We start from the raw sequence: 14,454 nt of genomic DNA on the forward strand, positions 1-14,454 counted from the left end.
ACATGGTTCTGAGTGACAGAATATTATTGATACCTTTCTTTTGTGCCCTCCCTCTGGTAGTTGATTTGTTAATACCCACCTTACTTTCTTAATTACTCACTTTTCATACCTCTGTAGGTAATATTTCTCTTTAAAACCATGAAAGATTTTAAATCCATTCACATGTGAATATGTAGCATGCGTTTGTATTCTTATACTGATATGTTTATATGTGAACAAAAAGCAATAAAAGGATTTTTCATGTGTGACTTACAGATATCCACTTCTTAACTTGGAGTTACTTGTGGGACACTTGCATGGTATTTGAAAATTTTGCTTGAAGAGCAAGTATGTAGAGCTTAATAAAAAGATTTTATAATACTGAAATATTCATATGACTAAATCACTAGAGGTTTAGGATAACTTATAGATACAGAATTTGGTAATAATAACAATAAAAGTAGATAACATGTATTGAATGTTTGGCATGTGCCAGGTGCTCTTCTAAGTGTTTTACCTGTATTAACTCGTTGAGTCCTCAAAGTGAAGGAGATTCGATCCTCATCTCCTACTTAGAGATGAGGAAACTAAGGCATAGGTTCAAAGACAGTTGTAGATGTTTGAAGACTATCTGGACCATAGTCATCATTAACATCAATATCATCTATTGGAATTGATCCATTTGTCACAATAAACCAGAACCGGGTGGTGGTTAAAGCAGTCAAAACAGATTTTACTCAGGAACTGCTGCAATTGGGGAAAAGAGAACTCAGTATAGAACTGGGCTCCATTCCAAATACAGCATGGGCAAGTGGGGATTTAGAGCCAAGGAGCAGGGTAGGGGTGACTGGACGGACAATTACTACGAGTAGGGTAATTCTTTGCTAAACTGAACTAATAGGATTCTTGCTGAAGGTACACCAGGGTGATGAACTATTACATGGAGGATGTAGACAATGAGTAATTTGGGTGGGAATTCTGCCTAAACTGACTTAGATTCTTGCTAACACTTGACTCTACAGAGACAGAAACCGAAGGTCAAGCCTAGTCCAGCAAATGACTCAGAGGAGGCTGGCTCAAATTTGGTCAAGGATAGTATTTTTCTCTATAGATGGGAACTGAATAATCATCTGAAAGACCTCTTAGAAAAGATCCCAGAATACATCAATGGTATCCAGGGAGGTAGTAGATCTGCTAGGTTTTTATTTGCTCATTTATTTGCTTTTTGGGAGTTAGATTTGCACTGATGAATGTATAGCATGATAAGTATGGGAGAACTAGCAAAAGAAATTGTAAAGCTTTGAAATTTTTAGAATGTTTGAAGAATAACTTAATACTAGAGATTCTTGGTCCATGTTTCTGCCGTTTCTTCAAAATAACCCATCAACAGATTTTAAGGGAAAGGATTTGTTTATACTGGTTTCAAAGAAGGAGGCACTTTGGGAATCATTCCTAATGCTCAGAATATCTGTCTAAACCCAGTTTATGAATTGGATACTATCGTCTTCTAATATCACTGTCTCCTAAGGCTTATTAGTAGTCGTGATTCGCAAATGAACACCTACACCCTACTGCTACTGATTTGACTTCATTGGCTTGCATTTTCACTGTTTCAGTAATTAATGGTCATGGTTTTCTAGCTGTTGGTAGTTCATCCAAGTGCTGAAGGAAACACAATGTCGGATGTAGTGATTACTGGATAAATGAGGCAGCACAACTACATCAGCAGTTATACCCTTTTAGACAACATTATGGGTCTAAGGAATTCTGGATTAATCTCTGTTCTCAAAAGATTATCCTGGATTCTTCTGGTCCTTTGTGGCTACTGTATGGAATAAAACTAGTCTGACTTAGAAACATACGGTCATAGTTTATTTGACACATAAAGAATGTGTTGGTCTGTCATCTCTATTTTTATATCTAGACACCATAAGTAAGCTCTCCTATCTATGAGCTAGTGATTATGTCTAAGTCTAAGAACTACCATTCCCCCAAAGGATCTAATGTTTGCATATGCCATTGGACCAAAATCTGTAATCTTTCTTACATAAACCATGTCAGTTTGTATATCTTATAATTTTTTATTGAGGTATAGTTGATTTATAGTATTATATAAGTTTCAAGGGTACAGCATAATGATTCACAACTTTTAAAGGCTATACTCCATTTACAGTTATTACAAAACATTGGCTCTATTCCCTGAGCTGTACAATATATCCTTGTAGCTTATTTTAGACATAGTAGTTTGTATCTCTTAATTCCCTACCCCTATCTTGCCCTTTGTGATCTCATAATTAAAAAAAAAGATTTTTTTTTTTACTGGCTTTGTAAACTTGAGCAAGTTCCCTAGCCTTTCTGGGCCTCACTTTTGCCCTCTGTTAAATGGAGGTGATATCATACCCATCTCAATGGGTTATGTGAGAGTGAAAGAAAAGTAGGATTAAGGCAAGTGAAACATTATTGGGTGATGATGATCCCTCATATCTGTTGGTTATACTTAGTGCCAATGAAAAGTGCTCATTTACTTTCAATTCACATATTGATGTTGAACACTGGAATACAGACAAATAGTCTCTTCTTTACTATTCACCTTGAAGTGCATCCTGGATGTTTATCCTGTTCTTTTATGCCATGTCTCTGGGGTAAGAGACAGAGATGATCCAACCTGAAAAACTATAGCCTGACGAGTCTGTGGAATTGATGATTATGATTGAAGCTCCCATTGTCACACAGTTAAAGAGGAAGCCAAAACTGTCTTTACGTGAACACATTCCTCTGTTGAACTGCACTTTTACAAAATGATTCCGTTTTCTAGCATCTCACTGGTCACAACGTGAGCATCTATCCCCACCCACTGTGAAAATATCTGTATAGAAGAGCCTTGTTCAGTGTCAGATATTGTAAACATCTGAAAATTCAATGCAAATGCAGTGGAAATCAGTTGCAAAGTGAAATCTCAGATACTGTGGGGAGAGTTCAGATTTTCTAACATCCATGAAAGTGACTAATCACATGAAAAGCCACTGAGAGTTGAAAATGCGGTAGACTTACACTATTTAACAGTTGAAGAGAAACAAAGGTCACGAAGTGATGGACTTAAAAATAATGATTTGAATATCAGAGGCTTCAGTGGCCCTTAAGAAAATTAAAAAGCCTCAATTTTGTTTTTATTAATTCTCATTGGAGTATGGTTGCTTTACAATGTTGTGTTAGCCTCCACCGCACAACAAAATGAATCAACCATGCACATTCAGGTATCCCCTCACTTTTGGACTTCCCTCCCATTTAGGTTACCACAGTGCATTAGGTAGAGTTCCCTGTGCTATACAGCATGTTCCCATCAGTTGTCTATTTTATACATAGTACCAATAATGTGCATGTGTCAGTCCCAATCTCCCAATTCCTCCCACCCCACCTCTTTCCCCCTTGGTATTCATACATTTGTTTTCTACGTCTGTGTCTCTATTTCTGCTTTGCAAATAAGATCATCTATACCATTTTTCTAGATTCCACAAATGTGTTATTATACGATATTTGCTTTTCTCTTTCTGACTTACTTCACTCTGTATGACACTGTCTAGGTCCATCCATGTCTCTGCAAATGACCCAATTTCATTCCTTTTTATGAAAAAAGACTCATTTGTTGGGGGGGATGAAACGTGGTTCTTTATGATCATCTGTAAGAATCAAGTGTAAATTGATTAGCATACTTGTATTTGAAAAGTCATGTTCTGAACATTCATTTCTTTCCTAAGAATTAATGCCCTGTTGCAGTTACAGTATAAGTAAATATGTTAATTATAAGAGATAGTAAAGATATTTCCATAATTTTAGGGTTCTTTTCCAGGATACAGTCCCATGCAAACCCTAATATCTTTGTTTTCCATGTATTCACATTTAAAAGAAACAAAATCTTTGTAAAATACCTATCATCCCTTAGGTAAACTTTTACACGTTTCTTAGAGGCTATCAGCATAGGTCGGAAACTACTCATCCCTGATTCTTCCACGTGGTTTACTCAAGCATCAGTTACTAAGAGTGTGGAAACGAAATAAAGAACTGAGATTCCGCTTGTCCTTGTGCTTCCAGATTTTTAAGCAACCCCTTCCTGTACTTGCAACTTACATTATCCTCACATAGTTTTTCATACCTGCCTGAACACGCCAATTAATATTCTAGTTATGATTATGTCATTCACCTCAAAAAAAGTTTCAAGCCCAAATTAACTTACTGAAAATATGAAGTTAAAAAAATAAATAAATAAACCTTAACAAAGTGAAAATTCCTACTGAGGGGAGGAAAAAAAGTGCTTTATTTGATATAATCAGTTTTTACCATTACCTTGCAAGAATGTCAATTCCTACTTTAGCTCTGCTCAAGTGTATGAAATAAATCATTTCAGAATTTTGATATTGAGCGCTCCAGCATTTACTGAGGAAAAGGAGAAAATAGCTGTTATGATAAAATTTCTGTGATAAAACTAGTCCATAGAAAGAAAATGAAGGCAGAAATGTTTAAAAGCTATGTTGATTTTTGGAAGCTAGGTGGTATTTGTTTATGGCAGGCCAAGGTAATGTGATGAGTCATTAATCAAGGAAGTGGTGTCTCAGTAGATTTCTGAAATTAACTGCTCTACCTCTGCGTTCATTGCAATCCTGTCTTGTTCCTTCCAGAATATGGCTCAGTAAACCTCTCTAACCACTTGGCTTTCCCCAAGTCCTGCCCTTCGCTCTTCTTTTCTTCCCAAGTTCTCTTTCTTACCATTGCACCTACTCTTACAACGGTAACTCACACATTGAGGCAGATGATTGCCAAATTTGTATTTATAGCCCTGTCTTATCTTCCAAGCTGAGTCTCACATTTCTAAATATCTGTTAGACATTTGCACCTAAATGTACCACCCACACCTCTAATTCAAAATGTCTTAAACTTATTTTCTTACTTCCAGCTTTCCTTTTTAAAAAAACGGTAGCCATCATCTCCCAACGATGCACTCTCATAACATGCAAAGTATGCTTGTATCTTCTTTATCTTTCTTTATATTTCTGTTGTCACAAAATCCCACCAATTCTTCCTTTAAATTAACTCTGTTCAATTCTACAAACCCGTCTACTGGACGGCTCTCGTTAGGCACAGCTCTGTGCTAAAAGCTATGGTATCAACAGCAAACATACCAACAACACAATATAAATTCTGTCCTCAGGGAGGGACCTTGTCATCTAGTAGCGGAGGTAAGCTATAGATGCAAATTTCATTCCCAAGACCGTCAGATTAGTTTTCTTACATACCTTACTCTCCTGCTCTAAAACCACCAGTGTTTGTTTTCTCCTGGATGAAGCTCATATCCTTAATTCTGGCTTCACTCAGACTATAATAATAACGTACATTACTTGATTAGCTTACTGTGTGCCAAGTACTGTTCTAAGTACCGTTCTCAATATTTCACCCGTTATTTCACTTAATCCTCACAACAACTCTGTAAGGTAGATATTACTATTATCCTTTTACAGACCAGGAAGCTAAGACACAGAATCATTAAATAACTTGCCCAAGGTCACGCAGCTTGTAAATGAAAGATCCAAGGGTTGAACCCTGGAGTCTGGCTCCAGAGATGAGGCTGTGAACCACAGTGCCCTAATGTCCACCCTGTACCTCTTGTCTCTGTTTCTCCTCAGCACAAATGACAGGGAAGGACCCCGACCCCCCAAACGCCAAACTGTTGGCTGGACAGTCACAATTTTTGTGTCTTGGCTTATCTAGATGAACTGGACCTCTTGGAGGTTTCTCTCCTGAGAATTTGAGATAGAAAATAGCAACTACTGCCCTTTACACTGATGCTTACAATATAGGACTTCTGTTCTGTGGTTGTGTTGCTAGTTCTGGTATACTTTGGATGCTTTTGAATTGAAAATCTTAAACTGAGATTAAAATGGCTTTTAATTCACATCATTTGTAAAATGCTTTTCTGATGCTTTTAAAGAAATTTAAATTCAGTTTAAGTATTTTTGTCATATATGTTTTTCTTTCCAAACGTTCCACCTTTTAAATATTCTGTTGTGCATTTTCTCTGGTAGCTTGCCAACTTTGGTGTTCTAGGTTTAGCGATTAGTATCTCAGATTTAATATTTGAGGTGTTTGTTTTGACATATCTGTGTTATTTTCTTGCTAGTTCAGATTTACTGATGCAGAATAGTAACCTTTTCTGGAGTACTCAGTTGTACTCATTGCCTATCTGACTTTATCCTTTGCTTTTTCGTATTTCTGCAAACTTCTACCGATGACTCATGTCACAATTACCCTTGTTATGAGCACTTCACATTTGTCCAGATTGTTCTAACTTCAATTTCCTTTAGATGCTTTTAAATAACATCTTTCTATTTGCTCAAACTTTAACTATTTTTAGTTTTCTTTTGCAAATTCCTGAGAGGATATTAGCCATTTTCAATAAGAATAAACTTAAAATTAATTTAAAATTAAGTTTAATTAAAATTATATTTAAATAGGATACAACTCAGAATTCTAATTTCAATTAGAAATATTTTGCATATTTGAATCAATATCACAGAACTATCTCAATCATATTCAACAGAAATGAAAGGAATCAGTTAGCCCAGTAATCCTGTAGGAAAAATGATTGTAAGTTAAAAAAAAAATCACATATGAAATAATGATGTTTTGATTGTTGCTAGTGAAATATACTTCCCTAAATATTTCATTAGAAGTAATAAAAATTGAACAATATTTTTAAAGCTGTTGAAACATTCTTGTTAAATTTCTTAAACATTCCTGTTAAAAATTATAACAATTTGATACATTCAGAAAATTCGCTTTTCTGCAAGCTGTCCTTTAGGGTAACGAGCTTTCTGGAAATTGATTGAAGTCCCAGGGGTCAAGTCAGTCTCATTTCCCTTAGCATTTCAGTAGCGTTTGTCAGAAGTAACTTCTGTACTGTTCAAAAACACTTTCTTCACGTGACTTCCAGATTCCTTCCTACTCCCTGGGTTTCCTGCCCCGGCTCTGGCTCTTCTTAACATCAACATACTGGAGTCTTTTCTCTCCCTACACAGCTTTCCCTTGAGATCTCAAACAGTTCCATGGTTTTCAATAACCTCTCCTGCTGCGCTCTCCTGAGCTTGTCTCTCTAGTCCTGCCCTGTCTCCTGACCTCCAGACTCTAGACCCAATTGTTGTCCACTTAGATACTTAGTAGGCATCACAGCTTCAACATGCGGAAAAGAGCACAATTAACTCTACTCTACCCCTCTGGTCCAGATCACTACCAATTTTCATCTTTGTGTCTAATTCCCTACCAAATGGACCCTGCTTCTTCTTTTGCTCCTCTAAGGTCTGTTTCCCCAGAACAGCCAAAGGAATCATCTTGGAAATCATACTCCAGGCTCCATTCTCTATTCTACACTATCTTTGTATCTTTGCTTTTCCATGTCTCACAGGGCCTACATGACCTGGTCCCTGCCTATCTCTTTATCCGTACCCCCTTTTCCTTCCTGTGTACCCTGTTTGGCTCCAGCCACACAGGAGTATTTTTTTTTTTTTTTTTTTTTTTTTGCGGTATGCGGGCCTCTCACTGTTGTGGCCTCTCCCGTTGTGGAGCACAGGCTCTGGACGCGCAGGCTCAGTGGCCATGGTTCACGGGCCCAGCCGCTCCGCGGCATGTGGGATCTTCCCGGACCGGGGCACGAACGCATGTCCCCTGCATCGGCAGGCGGACTCAACCACTGCGCCACCAGGGAAGCCCCACAGGAATATTCTTGTTCCCAGAACATGCCAGGCTCATTTACATCTCTGCAGTTTTTTACTCGCCCTTCCCTCTGCCAGTAACACTGTTTTCACCAACATTCTCTTTCACATTGTTTATATCTTTGCTCCAATGCTGTATCCCCGGGGAGGCCTTGTCTGATCCCTCTATATATAGTCGGGCTCACTCCTACTTTCTATGCCTTGAACCGATTTTACTTTCTTCATTGCCATCATTCCTACCTGACATTATAGTACGTTTGTTCATTATTACCTGTCTCTCTCACTAAGCTTCACAAAGGCAGGGACTTTATCTGACTTACTCAGAATTTTCCTAGTACAGCACCTGGTGCAGAGCAGAAGTTCAATAAACACTTGCTGAGAATGAACACATGAGAGATAAATTGTGTTTTTCTTGACTTTGTGAAACTTTGGTAAAAATGGCACTCCTCAGGCTAATAAAACTGTCTTACGTGCATGTAATCAGTGTCCTTATGGTTTTTGCTATCTTATAGGTGATTCCAGTATCAGGTGTACATCACACTGCTACTAGGAAAGCCACAGTTACCCCTTGTATGGAATATAGTAAGCTGGTTCAGACAGACTGGCCTCGTCAGTCTGAAGACAAGTTTTTGGTTCGCCAGAAAGGCAATTCTCATGAATAAACACTCCCTGGGCTGGATCACCTTAGTTATTCAGGAAAAAAAAAAACAAAAAAAAGGACCAGGAGGAAAACTGGAAGTGTCATTCTAGATCCCGAATTTCCCTAAGGAAGAGGGTTTTAGCTGGAGTTGAAAACAACCTATTCAAATGAAATCCATAGAATAGTAACTTTCAGTGGAATTAGCGTAGTTCTGACGTATGTTAAAGAGAGCTTTATTTTGTGTTCTGATTTGTAGCAACGCGTGTGACGTAAAACGGGTGGTGGTTTTTATTGCATGGCTTTCAGACAGTGCATGACCGATGGGGTCAGCGTTCTGCCAGGATTTATCCTTCCCCTCCGAACGCACCAGATCTCACATTCTGTCACAGAGCTCATTCACTGTGCACAGAACCTTCTTCATCTCCAGTACTCAGGAGGGATTAAGATGCCTCGCAGGTCAGAAAAGTGCTGAATGGAGCTGTTGATGCAGTGTTTGAAGGATGACCTGGGTACTAGAATGATGTCTTAACACATCATAGTCAAACCTGACTACTTGTTTTGTCAGACAATTTTTTATTGAAAGAAAAAAAAACCCAGAAGTAGAAGCAGTTTGCTTCTGCCTGCGTTCATGATCATGTACCTTCAGACTGGCGTGGGTGTATGAAAGGGCATGTGGTTTAATGATAGGTACCAAGGAAAGCAAAGATAAATTGAAACCTTAGAAATTGCTATTAAAGATAATAGATTTTGTCTATTTTAGTGCATATGTGTTGTTTGCTTATATGATTTCTGGAAGCATATTTTGTGTCTTATCCTCCTAGTACTTGCCCTTTTTTCCTCATAACAGCGTTGCATTTGTTCAAGACATAGCATTTTCAGGGCATTTACACCACATTATCTTTACCAAATAACTTGATGTTCCATTTGTCATGATTTCAAGTCAAGGGACCAATATACAAGCGATGCAGAGTTTACATACTTTAGATTTGGCTTCTGTGAGATTTATAAATAGAAAAAGAAGACTGTGCATTGGCTCTTTTACTAATTTGTAGCAGACAGAGGAGGGAATTTTATAGATCTCTCCTGTTCATCCTACGCAAATCAACCAAACATCCATTCCAGAGAGTTACAATCCAAGTGATAACAGTACTGCTGATAAATATTTAGTAGAAAGAGAACAATAAGGAAATGAGGGGCAGGAGAGCATTTTCCCATGATGGACATGCAGCCAATCAGGGCATTTTTCTACCAGGAAACTCCCTAGTAGAGTATGGGGTAAGAGGTGGGTGCTTTTCAGTACCTCTTCTTTCCTTGCCTATGGGCTGCCTGTCTGCCAAACCCTCACCCCACTACCCCCTCTATTTGGAACCAGGGAGTCAAGAGGATTTTTAAATGACTCTTAAGGGCAGCCCTAAGAAGGTAAAGAATTGAGTGGGGGAAGGTGGGGAATAGAACTGTAACCCACCTGGTAATGGTGCTGTAGAAAAGGATGTAGGAGTTTGGTCTGATTATGCGTTTGAGAACCTGTTAATTTTTATCCCATTAGCTGGCAGAGCCGTGTCTTCATTTGGAGAAAGGGAGTGTGCTATTATTATTATGGTGTTGTGGGCATACGTTTTAGAATCAGACGGACTTCAATTTAAGTATATATTTATATCATTTACTCACCGCATTGTATTTGGAGCAAGTCATTTAACTCTGAATCTCGGTTTCCTCATCTGTAAATGGGGAGCATAAGAGCTGTGTTTAAATGTTGTAGGAATTGACGGTAGTATAGGCACAGCGCCTGTCACAGTGGCTGCCCTTGTGAAATACTGTTTTACTGCTTCCCTGGATTTTCCTCCGTTCCGCTTTCTATACATCTACTCCCTACCCACCCCCCTCTGCCACATAGGTCGCACCTCTCGGGTCTGTTCCCTCAGGGTCGGTGTGACTCGCTCATGGGTTGACTCTACTGCCTCTTTGTCAATGAGGCAATGACTGTGTTTAGTTGGGGTGAGAGACATACAGGAAACTCCTTTCTTGACTCAAACTAAATTCAAGTCTACCAAGATTCTACCTTCAACAGGAGAGACTTTCAGGTAGTTGGAGAGGGAGTGGGATGGCTAGACCAGGCAACTCTGACTCTTTCCTTCTGATTTTTGCCTCTTTGGTGGGTGAGGGGAGCTTTCATTTCAATGGTGTTTTAATGCTGTCCTTAAGGGATATACCAGGCCCTGTTACAGTCTCTAAACTGAGTGTGGGTACGAGTCCTTCCCTTGATTTTTCTTGGGAGATGTGAAGCAGGTGGTAAGTTTTTAAAAAAAAAAAAAAAATGGAAGGGAAGAAGGGAAGACAGGGGAAGAGAGGGGGAAATAGAGAGAAAGAGACACATACACTGTCCCCAATTGCTGAATGTCTTCTGTTTGCAGCACCAAGGGACTGAGGCGCACACTGGGGCAATTATAAAGAGAAACCAGAGTGCTGGTTTATATACCCCTGGTGTCCTCTCCATTAAGTCAACAGCTTGCCTTGGAGTCCCAAAAAACAATAGACCCCTTTCAACCAGCTGGGTTCCTTGTTACGTAGTTGGTAGGAACTAATAAATCTGTAGGCCTCTGTTTTCCTATCAGAGAGCAACGAAGAGAGAGTACCCACATTCATTACGGTGAGGCTCACATGTGGAAATTTCAAAAACCTTTCATTAGAGATTACCATTTTTGGCCAAGCTGGAAAAAGAGGAACTAGATTTACGATGCTGCCTAAGACAACTAAAAGACTCAGACAAGAATGTATAAAGCAGTAGTTTTGAAGACATTGGACATTAGCCAATGAATGTGATCTCTGATCACATCAGACAGGATGTGATCCCTAAGAGATGAGAAACCAGTGAAATGTACACTATGATTGCCCCAAACACTGCCTTGAGGGAGCTTCCAGTCCATGGGGCAAGGAGGAGGAACGCAGGAGGACTCCTTGAGTTGAGTTGGATGGGGCTGAGAGTCAGGGGAGAACAAGGCAGCTGGAGTTTGTGGGGCAAAACACAGGAGAGAAGAGAGCTGCATAGAGAAAACTCCAGAGACCTGATGAGGATCCTCCTTGGGTGTTTAGCAGAGAATGATCAGTGTATACATAGGAAGAAACTACTCAAGGTTGGAGAAAGAACCACCAAAAAGAATGAGAAGTGACAGTCCCTGGAGCTCACACAGCTCCAGGAATTGTGCCTGTTTTCATCAGCCAGGCTAGAAAAACCCATAATTCATGGGACATTGGCTAGAGAAGTCAAAAGAGTCTTGCTTCAGCAATGGAGTATGATTAGCCCTAGTCCAAACTGCTCTTGCCTCATTTAGCAAAGAATAAAATAATATTCAGAAGGATCAAACTGTTTCCAAGGAAGTTTAGCTATATCCCAGAAAAAAGTTCAAGAATATTTATAAGGACATAAAAATATTGTGTACCTAAAAGTTAAAATTCACAATGGCTGGAATCCAATAAAAAATTACGAAGCATGCAAAAACCAAAAACAGAAAAACACAATAAAGTCGAAATAAAACTTTCTCTTATTAGTAGTTGAGATGTGAAACCAAAAAGAAAAAAGTGGATGCTTAAGGACATCATACCTCTGAGACTGATTTCTTTTGCTTTCTCCTTTCTCTGTCAACTAGTCTACCTGCTGCTGAATCAACTTAGAGAATGTAGGCCTTTCATGGGAATGACTGGCCTTGTCTTTGCTTGTTCTGTATGTCTTCCATACTTAACAAACAACAGTTACAATTAAGAGGCAATTGGAAGTTTGTTTTTTATATTTATACAGAGACTTATTTGACCTCTACAGAACCACATTTTTAATTTTTCAGACAGTGAGAAATGAAAGTTACTGAAGTTCTTATCTAATTTCATTCTTTAAAGTCCTCCTTGGGCGTTAGGACAAAAACCAACACAACAAAGCAAACAAAAAACTGCTCTGCATTCGTAGTAAAAGAACTATAGTAACTTGCCTCTAAAGCACTACACTCACCCAGGTTGTTCTCTAAGACTTGCTTTTCAGAAGAATGATCAACTATCATGTCTTAGTTTGAAGCAGTTGAAATAAAGCCTGAAATCTGTCCTCCCTCCCCACTACCCCTGAACACAGGCACGGCTTTCAAAAATTTAATCAACTGGGAAGTTCTCAGTGTTTCAATCAGAGCTTTCAAACTTCAAATGACCGTAGGGTGTTTTTGTTGTTATTGCTTTTTTCCCTCACCACTCTTTCCATCTCCCTGTGAAATCTTTTTTAGTCTGTTTCCTAGTTCTGCTTCTGAGATAATGATACCACTAAGAAGGAAACTCCTGCCCTCTATGTTCTCGTTAATTCTTTTCAAAAGAACAGGCTGGTCTAGTTCTCTTCTCTTTGATTCTGGAAACTGCTCTATTCACATGTCTTTCTGACTGATTCCTGACAACCAAGTGAACAACCCAGTCTTGGCAGGTGGCTACGTTTATACACAGAAGTGAGAAGAGGCAGCAAGCATGAGTGAGTTGACTCAGTTCTTACTCTGGTCACGTTAAAAAAAAATCTGTCCGAGGTTAGGGAGAGCCCTTAAGTTGTCTTTGATTACCTAGAACTGTGATCAATGCATAATACGTAATCAAAAGAGTTGGCGTGTTTCAGGAAAAAATATTAATATAAGAGCAAGCACAGAAATGCCCTTTATAGAAACTGCCTGGGATAACTGAAAACAAACACAAGTCGAGGTGTTACTGGAAGGGGACCCCTTCCAGGGCCTGAGAGTGGGCTCACATCTACCACTTGGAAATGAGTTGTCCGAGGGGAGATACGTACTGACAAAGCAAAAAACTTTATTGGGAAGGGGCGCCCGGGTGGAGAGCAGCAGCGTAAGGGAACCCAGGAGAACTTCTCTGCCACGTGGCTCACAGTCTTGGGTTTTATGGTGGTGGGGTTAGCCTTCCAGGTTGTCTCTGGCCAGTCATCTTGCTTGTATCCATACGTGGTCTGATTCAGGGTCCTTCCTGGTGGCACACACATCTCTCAGCCAAGATGGATCCAGCGTGAGGGTTTCTGGGAGGTTGGCAGGACATATTATGGACTGGCATCTCCTCCCTCCTTGTGGCCCCTCCCGAATTCTCCCAGTTAGTTTTTGGTGGCAGCACCATGTTCCTTATCAGGACCTCCTGTTGCGAGACAACTCATGTAAGAGATGATTATCGTGCCTGGCCAAGGCAGGTGGTTTAGGTCAGTGGCTCCCTTGCCTCAGTGCTGAAACTAGGGAATGGTGCCAACCACATGCCAGGACCCTGAGAAATCTCTAAGTATAGTCTGCCTGGTATTATTTTGAAGGAAGTCATAAAGGGCCAGCTCACCTCTCTCTCTCTTCCCCCAGTAAAATGGAGCAGAATTCTAGGAAGTACATAGTCAGTTTTTGAAGAAGACCACAACGCTCCTAATTTTGCGGGTCCAGGGATAGACGTGAGGAGTGCCATGGGAAACCAAGGACTGTTTCATTTTAAGCCAATTTTAGCTTCACAGATACAGACTTCCAAGGGTGTCAGCAGAGAATGGAAAAGCAGTATCTGCCATAGTAAGCAAAGTGTGTGAGTAGGAGGATGCTTCCCTTGAAGATTCAATAATTGGTGGTTGCAATGAAAATTCCACTCTCCAACTCAACAGACGGAAGCACTAGAAAAAGGGCTAGATGCAATTAGTCCATATACTTGAAGTAGGGACCAGACCAAACAGATAATCAGATATAAACGTACAGATGCAAAAGTTAAAATACATAGAGAAAAACCATGCAAAAAGGCAGCTCCCTCATTTGGGTGTTCCATGGCCCCACTCACTTGGCATTGTCTTTAGGCTCCTGGATATTTGAAATTACTCAAAACTAGATTATCTAACACTCCAGATTAATAGCCCAGAGGAGAATTCCAAACACACACTTAGGTAAATTGTGAAGATTCCATCACAGTGTTTTTGAACAAATATCAGGTTTAGGGAAATACTGCATTCTGAAAAATGGAAATGGAAAAATGAGATTTTTTGAAAGATATTTTATACCATAAATTAATGATATAATCATGGCAAGTTAAAGAGATAGA

Source organism: Pseudorca crassidens, chromosome 18, assembly GCF_039906515.1.
Source record: "Pseudorca crassidens isolate mPseCra1 chromosome 18, mPseCra1.hap1, whole genome shotgun sequence".
Classification (NCBI taxonomy): domain Eukaryota; kingdom Metazoa; phylum Chordata; class Mammalia; order Artiodactyla; family Delphinidae; genus Pseudorca; species Pseudorca crassidens.